General features: G+C 43.6%; 1 protein-coding gene across 1 annotated transcript in view; it reads left to right on the forward strand.

Annotated features, from left to right (window-relative positions):
• The window catches only part of LOC126104743 (cardioactive peptide), a 350758-nt gene that overhangs the window by 212470 nt on the left and 121389 nt on the right, over positions 1–16899 (forward strand). The gene's annotated exons all lie outside the window — the stretch shown is intronic.

Genomic DNA, 16899 nt, shown 5'->3' on the forward strand with positions numbered 1-16899 from the left:
CGACGTGAGTTTTATTGTTTGTCTTCGTGCTTGCCAGACCCTACCTTGGCTAGTAAGATCATCGGATGTGTCCTCAATTGAAAACGTTTGGAGCATTATGGGCGAGGCCCTCCAACCATTTTGGGATTTTGACTACCTCCCGCCCAGTTGGACAGAATTTGGCACGTGGACACCCAAAAACTGTATCAATCAATGCTAAGGCGAATAACTGTTTCCGTATGGGCCAGAGGTGGATCAACACGTTACTGACTTGCTCAACTTGTGAAGTTCTTTCTCTTGAATCACCCAAATTTTCTGAAACTGTAATTATTTGTTTGTTTGCACATGTGCATCAGATGTGCCGAATTTCCTCTCATTCGGGTTTTTTTCTTAGAGTGTATGTACTTACTTACTTACTTACTTACTTACTTACTTACTTACTTACTTATCCGGCCTCTGTGGCCGAGCGGTTCTAGGCGCTTCAGTCCGGAACCGCGCTGCTACTACGGTCGCTGATTCGAGTCCTGCCTCGGGAATGGATGTGTGTGATGTCCTTAGGTTAAGTTGGGTTTAAGTAGTTCTAAGTCTAGGGGACTGATGACCTCACATGTTAAGTCCCATTGTGTTTAGAGCCGTTTACTTACTTACTTTCATTTTCTTCCAGAATTAGGCTAGTAGCCTCAGTTTTCCTGCAATCTCTTCATGGATCGACTAACAGCTTCTCTTACGGTAGTATGATACCCAAGGACAAACTTCGGAATTCTATTGTCCTCCATTCGAAAAATGTGGCTTTCCCAATTTCCTCGTTTTTGGAACTGTCACTCAACGATAATTTATTTAGTTGGTGCCTTATTTCTTCATTGCGTTTTTCGTGTATTAGGGAGAATCCTTTCACTGATCTGCGGAACCGCATATCAGAAAATTGCATTTTGTTTCAATACTTTCGTTTACTCACGTTAATGTTGGCACAGCCATAGTCTTATAAAATATTATTTGAGTCTCTTGTCTCACCTCATCCTTCTATTTCGTCGAATGTCCCGCACATATATTGGAGTAGATGAAGCTTTTGCTTCGCCTCGTCATCATCTCTAAACCATAAATCACAACCAAGATAACTGAAGCATGAAACATATTCTATTGTTTCGTCGTCAATTATTATCTTGTCTCTATTGGGTACTTTTTCTTGTCAATCCATGTTTTCTCAAGCTTATCTTCATCGTCCTGTAGGATGAATTGATCACCTGTAAACAGGACTATATATTCGTTCGTATTATTACTGAATTTTACTCCAGAGTGCACATGTTCCTTTCAGTTCCCAGTTATTTGACCTATACACATAATTTTCTTCGCATCTATATCTTGGATAAGCTGAATCACTCTTTTTCATTATCCTCCATACCGCTCCGTATGAACCATATCAAAAGATTTTACGCAATCAACGAATGCGATGTAGGTTTTTAACCTAAATTCTCTTCTCCAGTATCCGTTTGAAGTTAATTTTCTAAGCAAGATCTCCCTTTTCTGAATCCACATCGTTCTTCCTACAAAAGAGTGTGTTATATTCCTGACACTATTGTTTACTGCTTTAGCATATATTTTACACCCAACATTCAGTAGACTTATTCCACTATAGGTATTACAAGAAATTCTATCACCGTTCTTGAAAAGTGACATTACTTTAGCTTTCTTCCACGCTTCAGGTGTTATTTTTGTTTCCGAACAAAGGTTAATGAAAGGTGAGTGCTCGAATTTAAGAAACATCCCACCATATTTCATTAGCTGCAAATTCATTCTGCCTAATCCTGGGCTTTCTTATTTTTAAAGTATTTAAATAAAATATTATTAAGTTCGTTTATATCTCCTGGGTCAGTTCCTGCATTCAGAAATGCGGTAGACCTTGGTACAATTCTCCATGTCCTTTGTCAGTTCATTTTATGTACTAACATCGGTTAAAGAATCATGTTGTAAGTCGAATCTGCAGCGATGATTTTCGTATTTGATTTTTACAAAATGTTTTATAGACTTAGGCTAGATGTTGATTGATCGGTGTTTACTGAATGTAGCTAATAATATGATACACGTAATTATTAAGAACAATGTCAGGCAGTATTCTATTTATTGCAAAAGGGTCTCCACAGAGCTTGCATTTACAAGAAAAGCAGAAAGAAAAAAAGACGCAAACCGTCCCCAGTGAAATTTAACCAGAGAGAGAGGGGAATCGTAAAGGAAATTTGTGGAAAACAAATTATTTACTTCTGCGAAACACATATTTTGTACTGTGATATGCCATTAATAATGTCTAACCGACAACATTTCATTGCATCTATTGTTGCTCAAAGACTTGCACGTTCTGCAGTGTGCAGTTTCTATGTTGCTAGCACAAGAATAAAAACGAAAAGCACATTTTTAATAACAAATAGCTCTCAAGCTATGATTTTAGTAGCAGGCCTTCACACATCCTTAAAATATTCATTTGATGCATAACGTATTGGATAACTGTTTCCATGTTTTAGAGAGTAGATTGGTGCAAAGTGCCAGATTACCAGTACAAAGATCTCGCGTTCATCGTTAGTCAGTTGGTGTTTTTTTTTTTTATTATTATTCATTTCTCGCGTCTTACACCACTGGCAGTCACTTGTTCGTGTGGAAAATTTGATTTACAATTTGTTCACAGACTGATTTTTTTGTTGCTGTTTATTCAGCTTCACAGGGCAATTATTTATTACAGAAAAGATGGATATTGAATGTAAATCTGACGATGGATATTTTGTTAGTGCGCGTAAGATGGATAATCATTTACTTCTTATGCATGACTAGTACTGTGTCAATGAAGAAACTACAATTATTTGTTTTTTTTGAAGATTAGCTACTGTAAAATTGTTTTCCGATTTTTTAAATAATTTAACGTTTCTAAATGTCAGTACAGAAATATATTTTCTGGAAGGCTGCAATATGAGAGAGCTCTGTTGGATCCACAATGACTCTCGAAAGTACATTACGCAGGAATAACAATTAGATGTTCAAAGCTTCGTGGCTAACTTCAATAATTATGAATATCCCAGCAGGAAAACCTGAAATCTCTCCACACCATCCGGAATAAAACAAATGGAACTTTTTCTACTCGATTTTCATCGTTTCCAGAACGTCAAGAATGTTACAATAAGCGATTAATGTTTCACTCCTTGTGACATCCGTCAGCAGTATAGACTGTTTTACACCAGACTGTTCAGTTTACTCCACATAAATGTACAACCATATAGGAATAGTACTTATTTTAGCCACGTACGAAATAACAAGCAAGAAATGCTGCTTTGGCGTTACTTATCAAATTTCTTTCTCGATATAGACCAAATATAATTGATCATCTCGCTCGCAGTCTGGAAAAGACATGGCGGCCACCTGAGAATTACTCTCGCCCTGTATAGGCTCTCTAACCTAGAACGGTCGCCTGCACCAAATGTCTGTAAATCGTGTAAACTTTGTTCTGTGCGCTGTCTTATTTTCGCAGTATTTTCTGAGATGGAGACGGGGACCAGCAAAGTATTTGCTTAAAGGAGAGTGGAAAACCGCCTAAATATCACACTCAAGCTGGCCGATGTGAGAGACAAAAGGTTGTCAACACGCCGTTCGGATTCGATGCACGTTTGGGACTGTAACAGTATTATTTCATTACGTCCAGCGCTTAAACGCTAATTAGGAAAAGGTAACGCTGTTGAATATGAGGCCTCATACTAGAGTCTTATCTGTTTTCCCACTGAGAATTGTGCGATTTTTTTGGTGCAGAGGAGTAGGAAGAACGAGTTCAGAGACATACTACTACGGTAACAGTCAGTAAGAAAATGCCTCGGAGATGTTCATAAATATTACACGGGAATCGTTGAGCGAAGACACTGCTACCAGTAATTTAGACAAACAACATAATAATTTCAATATCTGTATACCGTACCTCTTATTCCCATAAGGAGGGTGGGAACGAAAGAACATTTAAACGGGTAAATCCAGCCGCTCTATTAAATTCAGTAGACAGAAAGACATAAAACAACGTAACTAAAAAGCTGGAAAAGAAATTAAGTTCAGTTCACTTGAATTTCTTCAGAATGGAATAGACCGCAATACACAACTCTTTAAACACGTCATAGCCAATATGCCACGTTGTTGCCAAGCATATGTTGTAACACGGGGTAGACCTACTTTATTAACCTTTTTAGTTATTGTGTAAAATATTTTAAGGTTATTTTACTTTTTTTGAAATATATATCTTGCGTCTCAGAGCTTTTCTAGTGAAACTTTTTGGGTACTATTGAGTTTTAACTTTAGCCTGTAACTTGGCTACTTACTGTCACAGAGATATGCTTTCGTTTCCCGACTATTCTTAGCTTCTGAATACAGATATAATCAGCTAGTCATTACAGTTGATAACTATGAATTACGGCAGTGCCATTTCTGCTTGATTAAAGAAAATAATGGTATTGTCGGCATACCATCGGTGATGACGAGTAGCGTGGTCCCCTTGTTAGATGAAGTTATTTCAACATTATCTACTAAAAGTGGCCAAGAAATCAGACAGAATATGTGAAACATCGAGGAGGTCGTCTGCTGCAGTTCCGACCTTTTTGATAGTATTGTTCCTTTCTAAATTTTGCAATGTGGCGAGTTTCATTATGACAATTTTTTTACTCGGCTTGCTCTTTTATCGTTCTATGTTTAACATGTACGGGCAATAGCTTACCAATTTATTGTTTTTTTATGTGTCAAAGTTACGAACCATTAAATTAACTTCATAGAAGTCCTCTCCGCCTTCCGTTGCTGCTTCGAGAGTGTCATACTTACTGTTACTGGCCACAGTTCACGCTAGAGTTTTTCACGTTCAGCTAAACAAGTAACCATTTTTCTTACAAACATCTTGGAGGCCCAATATCATCTACAGCAACATCATCACTTTGCAGCACTCATGCCGGTTATCACAAAGTTCAGATTCTTATCAACATGAAGTGTCAATATCCGACGTTCATTTTCCGTCAATATCCCCCCTCCATTTCACGACCAGTATCATATACGTATATATTCTTCGAACCATAGTGAAGTGCACGGCAGACTGTACTGCCCTTTATACCAGTTGTCAGGGTTTTTCCCGTTCCATTTGCATACGAAGCGCCTGGTGAATACCTGCATAAATGCCTCTGCGCAGCGGTAATTAGCCAAATTCTGTCTTCGCGCGGCGTACGTAGGGGTTGGTAGTGCAGGCTACTGTAAATGTTTCATTCCTTTTCCCAACGTTTTACATGTACGAATATGATTGCTGCATGAACAGAATCGTGAACTTACCAAGTTTGCATTTTGCGCTCTACAAATGTTCTATGGCTGCCCCTCTGATCACGCAACACACGTCCAGTTCGTAGTCAAGTTCGTTCCATGCCTTATTTAGCAACATCCTGTCAATGGTCATCGCAGCAAGATTGATGCGTTCTCTGAGCTGGTCCAGTGTTCTTGGATTTGGGGGCCAATAAACTCCTTAATGCACACCCCAAAGGAAAAAGGCACAAGTCGTTAGGTCTGGCGACGTGGACGGGGGTTCAAGGAAACAGAGCCACGTCATCTACACCACTACGCTCAACCCAGCACCGCGGAAGTTCGTCGCTCCATTCAGGGGTTGTCTCGTCTTGGAAGATGAAATTCTCGGATTCGGCAGTCAGTTGTGGAAACAACCACAATAGCAACCTATTTGGGTAGGAGGTACCCGTCACAGTCTTCTCACAGAAGAAAAACGGCCATACAGATTCGTCTGTGAGACTGTACAGAGGTTATCATCCGTCACAGAATCTAGTTCATGAAACACAGTTTCATGAGCAATTTCAGTGTCCACACTCTCATGTTGTGGCGATTAAACTTTCCAGACAAATTTGAGGTTGCTTCGTCGCTGAATATCAGCTTGGAGGCGAAATGCCCATCTTCAAGTGCTTCCTACAGTGTGATGCAAAATTGCGAAATTGAAAGCTCCAGCCATAATCTTCCGGTTTTAATTGTTTCACGAGCTGCAGACGGTACGGTTTGAAAATGTAACCGCCGTCGCGAAATCTTGCAAACGCTTTGCGCGGACCATTACTGTGTGTGTGTGTGTGTGTGTGTGTGTGTGTGTGTCTTTGTGTGTGTGTGTTGCATGTGTACGCTTGGTCGACAGGCGCATTTCTGTTCACAGAGGCAACCGGTGTCCCTAGACTGTCGATACCAACGCACAGTGCACTGTTTACATGGCTGTTCTCCTCTCCTCCATAATTCCTTCTGAATGCACGCTGCACTGTTTTAACAGATAAGCATCTCGCATATTTCAACACACAAAAACTCCTTTCCTTGCTTTGTCGCATTTTTGTCAAGGCACTGCTCTCGTAACGCCAACTGTTGGACACAACGCGAACTGGGTGAGTTTACGATTAATACATGCATCTATCGTATTTATACATATAACACTTTGGAAGATAAGGAACTCTGAAAATGAATGAATCATTTATATTAGGTTGGTGCGTAAGTTCGTACCGTTTTTCTTTCGTATGCTGGTATTCCAGTTGCTATGGGTTTATTTATCGACTGTCGTCTTTTATTTGTAGTTCACTGTCGCTATCTGAGTTTACACATTGTCATTTTGTCATTTGGTGATAGTGAATGAAGCTGTGTTGAGTTCAATAGAGGGACGACAGCAGTGGAGGCAGTCAGAAACATTTGTGCCGTGAGTAGGGAGCACGGCAAGAAAATGGTTTTCTCGTTTTAAGGAGGATCATTTTGTCATTGGTGACTCTCCACATTCATTAAAATCTTCGGGGTATGCTGAAGATCGTTTAAACGCATTGATCCACAATGAACCACGTCAGTGTAATCGAGAACTGGCAGATGTGGTGAATTGTGATCATTCCGATGATTCTACCAACGTGCGACATTTGAATGCAGTGGGAACGGTTCAAAAATCGGATGTGTGGGTACCGCGTTCGCTAAGCCAGGATCACAAAAATCAACGGGTGACCATATGTGCATCTCTGCTTACTAGTCATTAATTGGCTCGTGAACAGCACCTATCATTCGTATTCTGTAGGCCGGCCGGGGTGACCGAGCGGTTTTAGGCGCTTCAGTCTGAAACCGCGTGACTGGTACGGTCGCAGGTTCGAATCCTGTCTCGGGCATGATGTGTATGATGTCATTAGGGTAGTTAGGTTTAAGTAGTTCTCAGTTCAAGGGGACTGATGACCTCACCTGTTAAGTCCCATAGTGCTCAGAGCCATTTTGAGCCGTATTCTGTATCGTTACTGATGACGAGAAATGATGTCTTTATGCTAACATAAGGAAAAGAAGGGGATGTCTGATCCCAAGCAAAGCAGCACGTCCCCGTACAGAAACCTGCACGCATCCACTAAAGATAATGTCATGCATTTGGTGGAACATGGACGGTGTGGTGTACAAGGGATTGCTTCCCCAAGGTGTAATCATCACTGCTGACATTTATTGTCAACAACTGAGACCTCTTGCAGACGCAGTCCAAGACCAATGACCAGGAACACTGCGTGAAGTGATGTTACTCCACGATAAATACCGCCAGCATTCTGTTAGACAGAAAACACACGACATGGGTGTTGGGTTTGGGAAGTCATTCCGCACCTACCTTATTCATCTGATTTTGCGGCCTCAGATTTTCACATTTTCCACTCTCTATCGAAAAACCTTCAAGGAACTTTCTTTCTGGATGAAAATGTGCCCCTAACGTGGCTCGACGAATTCTTCGCCTCAAACCACGAGATTTCTACAGTCGCGCACTCGAAAAGTTATCGTTGGCAGATGTTGTAAGTAGTGAAGGAGAATATATTATTCATGACTAAAGTCTTTGTTATGTTTATCTGTTGTTTTACTAAACTTATGGCATAACGCTACGAACTTACGCTCCAACCCACTTTTCGCCCTGTAATCCTACATTCCTCACTTAACGCCGGTTCTTCTACATCTACATCTACATTTCTACTCCGCAAGTCACCCAACGGTGTGTGGCGGAGGGCACTTAACGTGCCACTGTCATTACCTCCCTTTCCGGTTCCAGTCGCGTATGGTTCGCGGGAAGAACGACTGCCGGAAAACCTCCGTGCGCGCTCGAATCTATCTAATTTTACATTCGTGATCTCCTCGGGAGGTATAAGTAGGGGGAAGCAATATATTCGATACCTCATCCAGAAACGCACCCTCTCGAAATCTGGACAGCAAGCTACACCGCGATGCAGAGCGCCTCTCTTGCAGAGTCTGCCACTTGAGTTTGCTAAACATCTCCGTAACACTATCACGCGTACCAAATAACCCTCTGACGAAACGCGCCGCTCTTCTTTGGATCTTCTCTATCTCCTCTGTCAACCCGACCTGGTACGGATCCCTCACTGATAAGCAATACTCTAGGTCAAACGAGTGTTTTGTAAGCCACCTCCTTTGTTGATGGACTACATTTTCTAAGGGCTCTCCCAATGAATCTCAACCTGGCATCCGCCTTACCAACAACTAATTTTATATGATCATTCCACTTCAAATCGTTCCGTACACATACTCCCAGACATTTTACAGAAGTAACTGCTACCAGTGTTTGTTCCGCTATCATATAATAAAGGATCCTTCTTTCTATGTATTCGCAATACGTTATATTTGCCTATGTGAAGGGTCAGTTGCCACTCCCTGCACCAAGTGCCTATCCGCTGCAGATCTTCCTGCTTTTCGCTGCAATTTTCTAATGCTGCAAAAAATAGTTCAAATGGCTCAGAGCACTATGGGACTTAGCTGCTGAGGTCATCAGTCCCCTAGAACTTAGAACTACTTAAATCTAACTAACCTAAGGACATCACACACATCCATGCCCGAGGCAGGATTCGAACCTGCGACCGTAGCGGTCGCGCGGCTCTAGACTAGCGCCTAGAACCGCTCGGCCACCCCGTCCGGCTTTCTAATGCTATAACTTCTCTGTACACTACAGCATCATCCGCGAAAAGCCGCATGGAACTTCCGACACTCTCTACTAGGTCATTTATATATATATTGTGAAAAGCAATGGCTCCCATAACACTCCCCTGTGGCACGCCAGAGGTTACATTAACGTCTGTAGACGTCTCTCCACTGAGAACAACATGCTGTGTTCTGTGTGCTAAAAACTCTTCAATCCAGCCACATAGCTGGTCTGATACTCCGTAGGCTCTTACTTTGTTTAGCAGGCGACAGTGCGGAACTGTATCGAACGCCTTCCGGAAGTCAAGGGAAAGACTTTCTAAGTAGGCTTTCGCGGTGTAATCGACATCTGTCTTCAAGGATCAGCAATTTCAGGCTTTCCTCTGTAAAACTCATTATATTGTGTCACATTTACTGATCGTGTAAGGTTCGCTTACGTATGACAAGCCTTTGCAGCAACGGGATGGTGACATGTCCTAGTACAGGAAGAAATATGGGAAAACTGTTGAAAAAATGGTTTGGAAGGACTAAGGGTCTCATTGACTGCGATGGAAAATACTACGAAAGCGTCCGTTAAGTGAGTGCGTAGTGCAACACTTAAGGAGGGTCGTTTGCAGAGGAGGCGGGACAGAGCCCAGAAGGCGGCGCTGGACCGCGGCCCCCCTGGGCCAATCGCGCCGCCGTGCGGACGCTTATGAATATTTCACGCCCTTAACACTGGCCGGACGCGCGGACTTTGCGTATACTCGCGCTTAACTATGTAAATGCGCTCTCTATTGACGCACCCGGTTCCGTAAATTAACGGCAGGGCCGCCTTGTGTGAAACACAATAGCCAACGGCTCACAGCTCCAAAGTTGCACATGTCATTTGCAAATACGTCCTACAATTTATGTAACGAAACTTGTTTAACGAGAAGAGAATCGCCACTCACTAAACAACAGCTACGGTAAGTGCTGGAAATGTAGGAATGTGTGTTTGGCAACGGTTAATAAACTGTATCGACAGTTCAGCAGCGACTTCTTTCTCACCTGCTTTTGACAGATACTTTCTAATCAATGAATGCGATCGTTTCGAGCAGACATTTGGATCGAATACAATCCTTATGTTGCTCACTTGAAACCTCACTGCCATGTGGTAAAAAAAATTCAGTTCAGTACTTCACACTCTACAGTTATACTGTTTTATAATACTAAAATTAAATGTATGACAAGTTTGCACGAGTGGATAATCTCTTGAGATACGACCTAACAAAATCTTCCCTGGCTACCTCAGAGAATGTAAAATTCTCAAAATACGCTACTGGCCATTAAAATTGCTACACCACGAAGATGACGTGCTAGAGACGCGAAATTTAACCGACAGGAAGAAGATGCTGTGATATGCAAATGATTAGCTTTTCAGAGCATTCACACAAGGTTGGCGCCGGTGGCAACACCTACAACGTGCTGACATGAGGAATGTTTCCGACCGATTTCTCATACACAAACAGCAGTTGACCGGTGTTGCCTGGTGAAACGTTGTTTTGATGCCTCGTGTAAGGAGAAGAGTTGCGTACCATCACGTTTCCGACTTTGATAAAGGTCGGATTGTAGCCTATCGCGATTGTTGTTTATCGTATGGCGAAATTGCTCCTCGCTTTGGTCGAGATGCAATGACTGTTAGCAGAATATGGAATCGGTGGGTTCAAGAGGGTAATACGGAACGCCGTGATGGATCCCAACGGCCTCGTATCACTAGCAGTCGAGATGACAGCCATCTTATCCGCATGGCTGTAACGGATCGTGCAGCCACGTCTCGATCCCTGAGTCAACAGATGGGGACGTTTGCAAGACAACAACCATCTGCAAAAACAGTTCGACGACGTTTGCAGCAGCATGGACTATCACCTCGGAGACCATGGCTGCTGTTACCCTTGACGCTGCATCATAGACAGGAGCGCCTGCGATGATGTACTCAACGACGAACCTGATTGCACGAATGGCAAAACGTCCTTTTTTCGGATGAATCCAGGTTCTGTTTACAGCATCATGATGGTCGCATCCGTGTTTGGCGACATCGCGATGAACGCACAATGGAAGCGTGTATTTGTCACCGACATACTGGCGTATCACCCGGCGTGATGGTATGGGGTGCCATTGGTTACACGTCTCGGTCACCTCTTGTTCGCATTGACGGCGCTTTGAACAGTGGACGTTACATTTCAGATGTGTTACGACCCGTGGCTCTACCCTTCATTCGATCCCTTCGAAACCCTACATTTGAGCAGGATAATGCACGACCGCATGTTGCAGGTCCTGTACGGGCCTTTCTGGATACAGAAAATGTTCGACTGCTGCCCTGGGCAGCACATTCTCCAGACCTCTCACCAATGGAAAACGCCTGGTCTTGGTGACCGAGCAACTGGCTCGTAAAAATACGCCAGTCACTACTCTCGATGAACTGTGATATCGTGTTGAAGCTGCATGGGCAGCTGTACCTGTACACGCCATCCAAGCTCTGATTGACTCAATGCCCAGGCGTATCAAGGCCGTTATTACGGCCAGAGGTGGTTGTTCTGGGTACTGATTTCTCAGGATCTATGCACCGAAATTGCGTGAAAATGTAATCACATGTCAGTTCTAGTATAATATTTTTGTCCAATGAATACCCGTTTATCATCTGCATTTATTCTTGGTGTTGCAATTTTAATGGCCAGTAGTGTATTTGCCGAAAACAACATCATAAAACGTAAGCTACATATCATTACATCACAAAGTAGGGAGAAAAAGACCCCGCGCTATATCTGCTCCATGTCATCACACTCTGCAGCGTAAAAGGGGGGCCTCAGTTTGTAAGGTCTCTATCCGTAAGCTGCACTCATTACCACGTGAGGCGGAGGTGTGCAGTTCGGATGACCGTACTACATCCATCCAGAACTGTCTGACTAGAGGCTTCTGGAACAGAATTCGAAAACGCGCTATAGGCATTAAAATGGAAGATTACACCCTCAGTAAAGAATACCGATCTCCTGAATAATGCAGCTTATGATCCAGATGTCGCGAGGTTGAAGCGGGAGCAGTGGACGGAGCGAAACCCATTTCGAATATGTCACTCGAGTTGACACCAGCGATGCTACGACCGGCAACACGACTACACGAGAAAGGTGAAGAGTTTTCGGTCTGGCAGCAAAAGTGAATTTTTTAAGCCTGAAAGTCACTTATTTTTTCGTTTTCCCACTTAGGTTAATGTACTTTGAGTGCATTAGGAGTGGGCAGATTCCATAGAGGAAGCAAGATTCTGGAAACCCTGTAAAATACAGGTGTCATAACCTCTTCATTAGGCTCGAAAAGTCTCATCCACAAATCTACTCAGACATGGAAATACATGGTATCATATCTGGTGAAAAGACGGGATGTTCCAACAGTTCATATTTCACATCTTTCTGTTTCACTAAAGCAGCTTTTTCGATAGGTACACTGTAATAATGAAAAATTCTTTATTTTTTTTTCTTTTACACTCTAGGCTTATTTTCGTGTATTCTTCCACGCAACTTGTCTAGAAAATGTGTGCAGTGTTCGCTAGTTTCTGATTCACCATCTGGAGTGTAACCAAAAGCAAGGATCCCAAATATTAGACCGAGCGAGCTGGCGCAGTGCTTAGCACACACAACTCGCATTCGGGAGGACGACGGTTCAAACCCCCGTTCGGTCATCCTGATTTAGGTTTTCCGTGATTTCCCTAAATCGCTTCAGGCAAATTCCCGAATGGTTCCTTTGAAAGGACACGGCCGACTTCCTTCCCCTCCCTTCACTAATCCGATGGGACCGATGATCTCGCCGTTTGGTCCCCTCCCCCAAAACAACCAGCGAAGCAACTAGTCAAATGCTGGGCATGATCTTTCCAACAGATGAAAAGATCATCTAAACATTGTTTACAAACTCCGCCGACATATACAAGAAGTGAAGTATATATGATCGTTCTGATTCAGGCAGGACGATGTGATGCTAAAAGAAGGAAGGAAATTAGGAATTACTTAGGAGGAGAAGAACTTCTTAGCCGAGATGGCTGTAAAATTTTTTATTGTAGGTAACCGGTTTCGGTAAAACTAAGTTACCATCTTCAGAGCTTCATATATGTTCAAAATGGTTCAAATGGCTCTGAGCACTATTGGACTCAACTGCTGTGGTCATAAGTCCCCTAGAACTTAGAACTACTTAAACCTAACTAACCTAAGGACATCACACACATCCATACCCGAGGCAGGATTCGAACCTGCGACCGTAGCGCTCGTGCGGTTCCAGACTGTAGTGCCTTTAACCGCTCGGCCACTCCGGCCGGCTTCATAAATGTTATTACAAACATCTTGTGCCAACTACACACAAAATCTTTCCAATGAAGATTTTCAGGTACATAAAACATGAAATGAGAGATGCTTTACACGTAAAAACTGAAATTACTATGTACATCACTGTTCGCCAAAACATGGTTACCATTACGTAATACGTCATGCCTGCCAGGGCGCCACGAGACCTGGAAATTCAATGGAAAAATTTTGTGTGTAGCTGGAAAAATATGTGTGTAATAACCTTTACGAAGATGTGAAGATGGTAACTTAGTTCCACAGAAACCGGTTATATACGATAAAATTTCTTATAGGGATCTCAGCTAAGAAGTTCTTCTTGACCTAAGTAATCACTACAGATCGTCCCTTTGAGCTCAATATGAGTAAACTGATTAATTTAGGAATTAACATCCCGCTAACAACAATACCACAAGAGACGATGGCTTAATACAAATTTTTCCTTAAATTATCAGTTGCAAATGTACACATCTACTTATGAAATACAGGGTGATCAAAAAGTCAGTATAAATTTGAAAACGGAATAATGTAGATAAAGAGGTACAAATTGACACACATGCTTGGAATGACATGGGGTTTTATTAGAACCAAAAAAATACAAAAGTTCAAAAACTGTCCGACAGATTGCGCTTCATCTGATCCAGAATAGCAATAATTAGCATAACAAAGTAAGACAAAGCAAAGATGATGTTCTTTACAGGAAATGCTCAATATGTCCACCATCATTCCTGATCAATAGCTGTAGTCGAGGAATAATGTTGTGAACAGCACTGTAAAGCATGTCCGAAGTTATGGTGAGGCATTGGCGTCGGATGTTGTCTTTCAGCATCCGTAGAGATGTCGGTCGATCACGATACACTTCGGACTTCAGGTAACACCAAAGCCAATAATCGCAAGGACTGAGGTCTGGGGACGTGGGAGGCCAAGTATGACGAAACTGGCGGCTGAGCACACGATCATCACCAAACGACGCGCGCAAGAGATCTTTCACGCGTCTAGCAATATGGAATGGTTCTAATAAAACCCCATGTCATTCCAAGCATGGGAATCAATTTTTACCTCTCTATCTACATTATTCCGTGGTTTATTAAGTTTTCAATTCTATACTAACTTTGTGATAACCCGATATTAGTTACAATCTTTATTAAATACATTGCTGTTATCAGCTGAGCATTGGCGTTCGCGTTTACACGAAGTAGTTGACGTTATGTGTCATCTAGGCGCTTTCAACTAACTTTCAACTTCACGCTTACTTGAGTACAGGAATTCGATTTTGGCATTCTATGGGCACAGTAATGAATCTGCCACTTCTCGGGCTTCTCACTGTCACTTCTGTGCACGTCTTGTTAATCCTAATACAGGACGCGTTGTGAAAACAGGGAGATGCCCTTGCGGGTTCATCTCTGGTGTAATATCTGGAGCTGCAGAGCACGGGTGCGTATTAATCAACGTTAGGTGCCCGGCCCAGTTGTCCCGCCCTCGCAGCAGGCTATACGCAATCTTTCAGCGCGCCTGCCCTGCTTGAAGCTCACAGCGGCGGACAGGCGGCGGCGCACCTCTGCAGTTAGCGGTGACGTGTGAGCGGTGCGGTTCTATTATGCACGGCGCGCTGCCGGCCGTGGTGGATGACTGCGCGCCGGGATCTGGCAGCCCCAGAGGTCGCTGCCGCCCCCGCCTGCTTGCGTCGCGCTCTGCTGGCTGACAACGCCGCTACTGGGCTGACGAGGCGACGAGATGGATAGGCCACGGCACGTGCGTCACAGTAAGTGACCCTGCAGATGTTAAAGAGTGCAAGCAGCCATCTTCCTCGGGGAGCGAATAACTATTTCTGAAAAGTAATTGTTGACCGCATGTTTAAATGCATGCGAGCTCTGGAAAACACAAGGCAAAGACTTTCCGTTGGTACACATATTGAGTTCCCGCGAGCCCTGCAAGGAGCCGAGAATTCGTGAAGTGTTACGGACAAGCTAACTAGTATGACGTCACACGTTCGTTGTGGGGCCTGTATTTCTCTTGGGCCCCGGTGAGCTCACGGATGACGCATATCTAGCCCCTGCCCCGTAAATAAAAGCGAGTAGTTGTTACACCTAGCATCGTCTGTCACCCTACGACCAATTGCCTACTAGAATTACACATCCGAACTCCGCAAGCCACTGTGCCGCGTGTGACAGAGGTTACATCGCCCTCCCTACAACACAACTAAACTAGCTGTTCGCTGACAATGTTACTCCTGTGAAAGGATTTGAAATGACCGTGATCGTGTGTAACGGAATTGTATCGGACTGTTTACCGTTACTCGAAAGATTTCTATTGAAAGGAAGCAACAGTGGAACAAACGGGGACCGCAGCTCGTGGTCGTGCGGTAGCGTTCTCGCTTCCCGCGTCCGGGTTCCCGGGTACGATTCCCGGCGGGGTCAGGGATTTTCTCTGCCTCGTGATGACTGGGTGTTGTGTGATGTCCTTAGGTTAGTTAGGTTTAAGTAGTTCTAAGTTCTAGGGGACTGATGACCATAGATGTTAAGTCGCATAGTGCTCAAGGCCACTTTGAACCAACAAACGGGAATCGAAACAAAGTTCTGTTAGTAATAAAGTAATCTGAAATTACGCAAAAGGAAACGGTCGCCGACCTAATTAGGTAAATTTGTACCAAGTACACTACTAGCCATTAAAATTGCCACACTAAGACGAAATGCAGCTGATAAACGCGTATTCATTGGACAAGTATATTATACTAGAAATGACATGTGATTACATTTTTACGCAATTTGGGTGCATAGATCCTGAGAAATCAGTACCCAGAACAACCACCTCTGGCCGTAATAACGGCCTTGATACGCCTGGGCATTGAGTCAAACAGAGCTGCGATGGCGTGTACAGGTACAGCTGCCCATGCAGCTGCAACACGATACCACAGTTCATCAAGAGTAGTGACGGCGTATTGTGACGAGCCAGTTGCTCGGCCACCATTGACCAGGCGTTTTCAATTGGTGAGAGATCTGGAGATTGGTGTGGCCAGGGCAGCAGTCGAACATTTTCTGTATCCAGAAAGGCCCTTACAGGACTTGCAACATGCGATCGTGTATTATCCTGCTGAAATGTAGGGTTTCGAAGGGATCGAATGAAGGGTAGAGCCACGGGTCGTAACACGTCTGAAATGTAACGTCAACTGTTCAAAGTGCCGTCAATGCGAACAAGAGTTGACAGAGACGTGTAACCAATGGCACCCCATACCGTCACGCCGGGTGATACGCCAGTATGGCGATGACGAATACACGCTTCCAATGTGCGTTCACCGCGATGTCGCCAAACACGGATGTGACCATCATGATGCTGTAAACAGAACCTGAATTCATCCGAAAAAATGACGTTTTGCCATTCATGCATCCAGGTTCGTCGTTGAGTACACCATCGCAGGCGCTCCTGTCTGTGATGCAGCGTAAACGGTAACCGCAGCCATGGACTCCGAGCTGATAGTCCATGCTGCTGCAAACGTCGTCGAACTGTTTTTGCAGATGGTTGTTGTTTTGCAAACATCTGTTGACTCAGGGATCGAGACGTGGCTGCACGATCCGTTACAGCCATGCGGATAAGATGCCTCTCATCTCGACTGCTAGTGGTACGAGAC

The sequence above is a fragment of the Schistocerca cancellata genome, chromosome 1 (genome assembly GCF_023864275.1).
Source record: "Schistocerca cancellata isolate TAMUIC-IGC-003103 chromosome 1, iqSchCanc2.1, whole genome shotgun sequence".
In the NCBI taxonomy this organism is placed as follows: domain Eukaryota; kingdom Metazoa; phylum Arthropoda; class Insecta; order Orthoptera; family Acrididae; genus Schistocerca; species Schistocerca cancellata.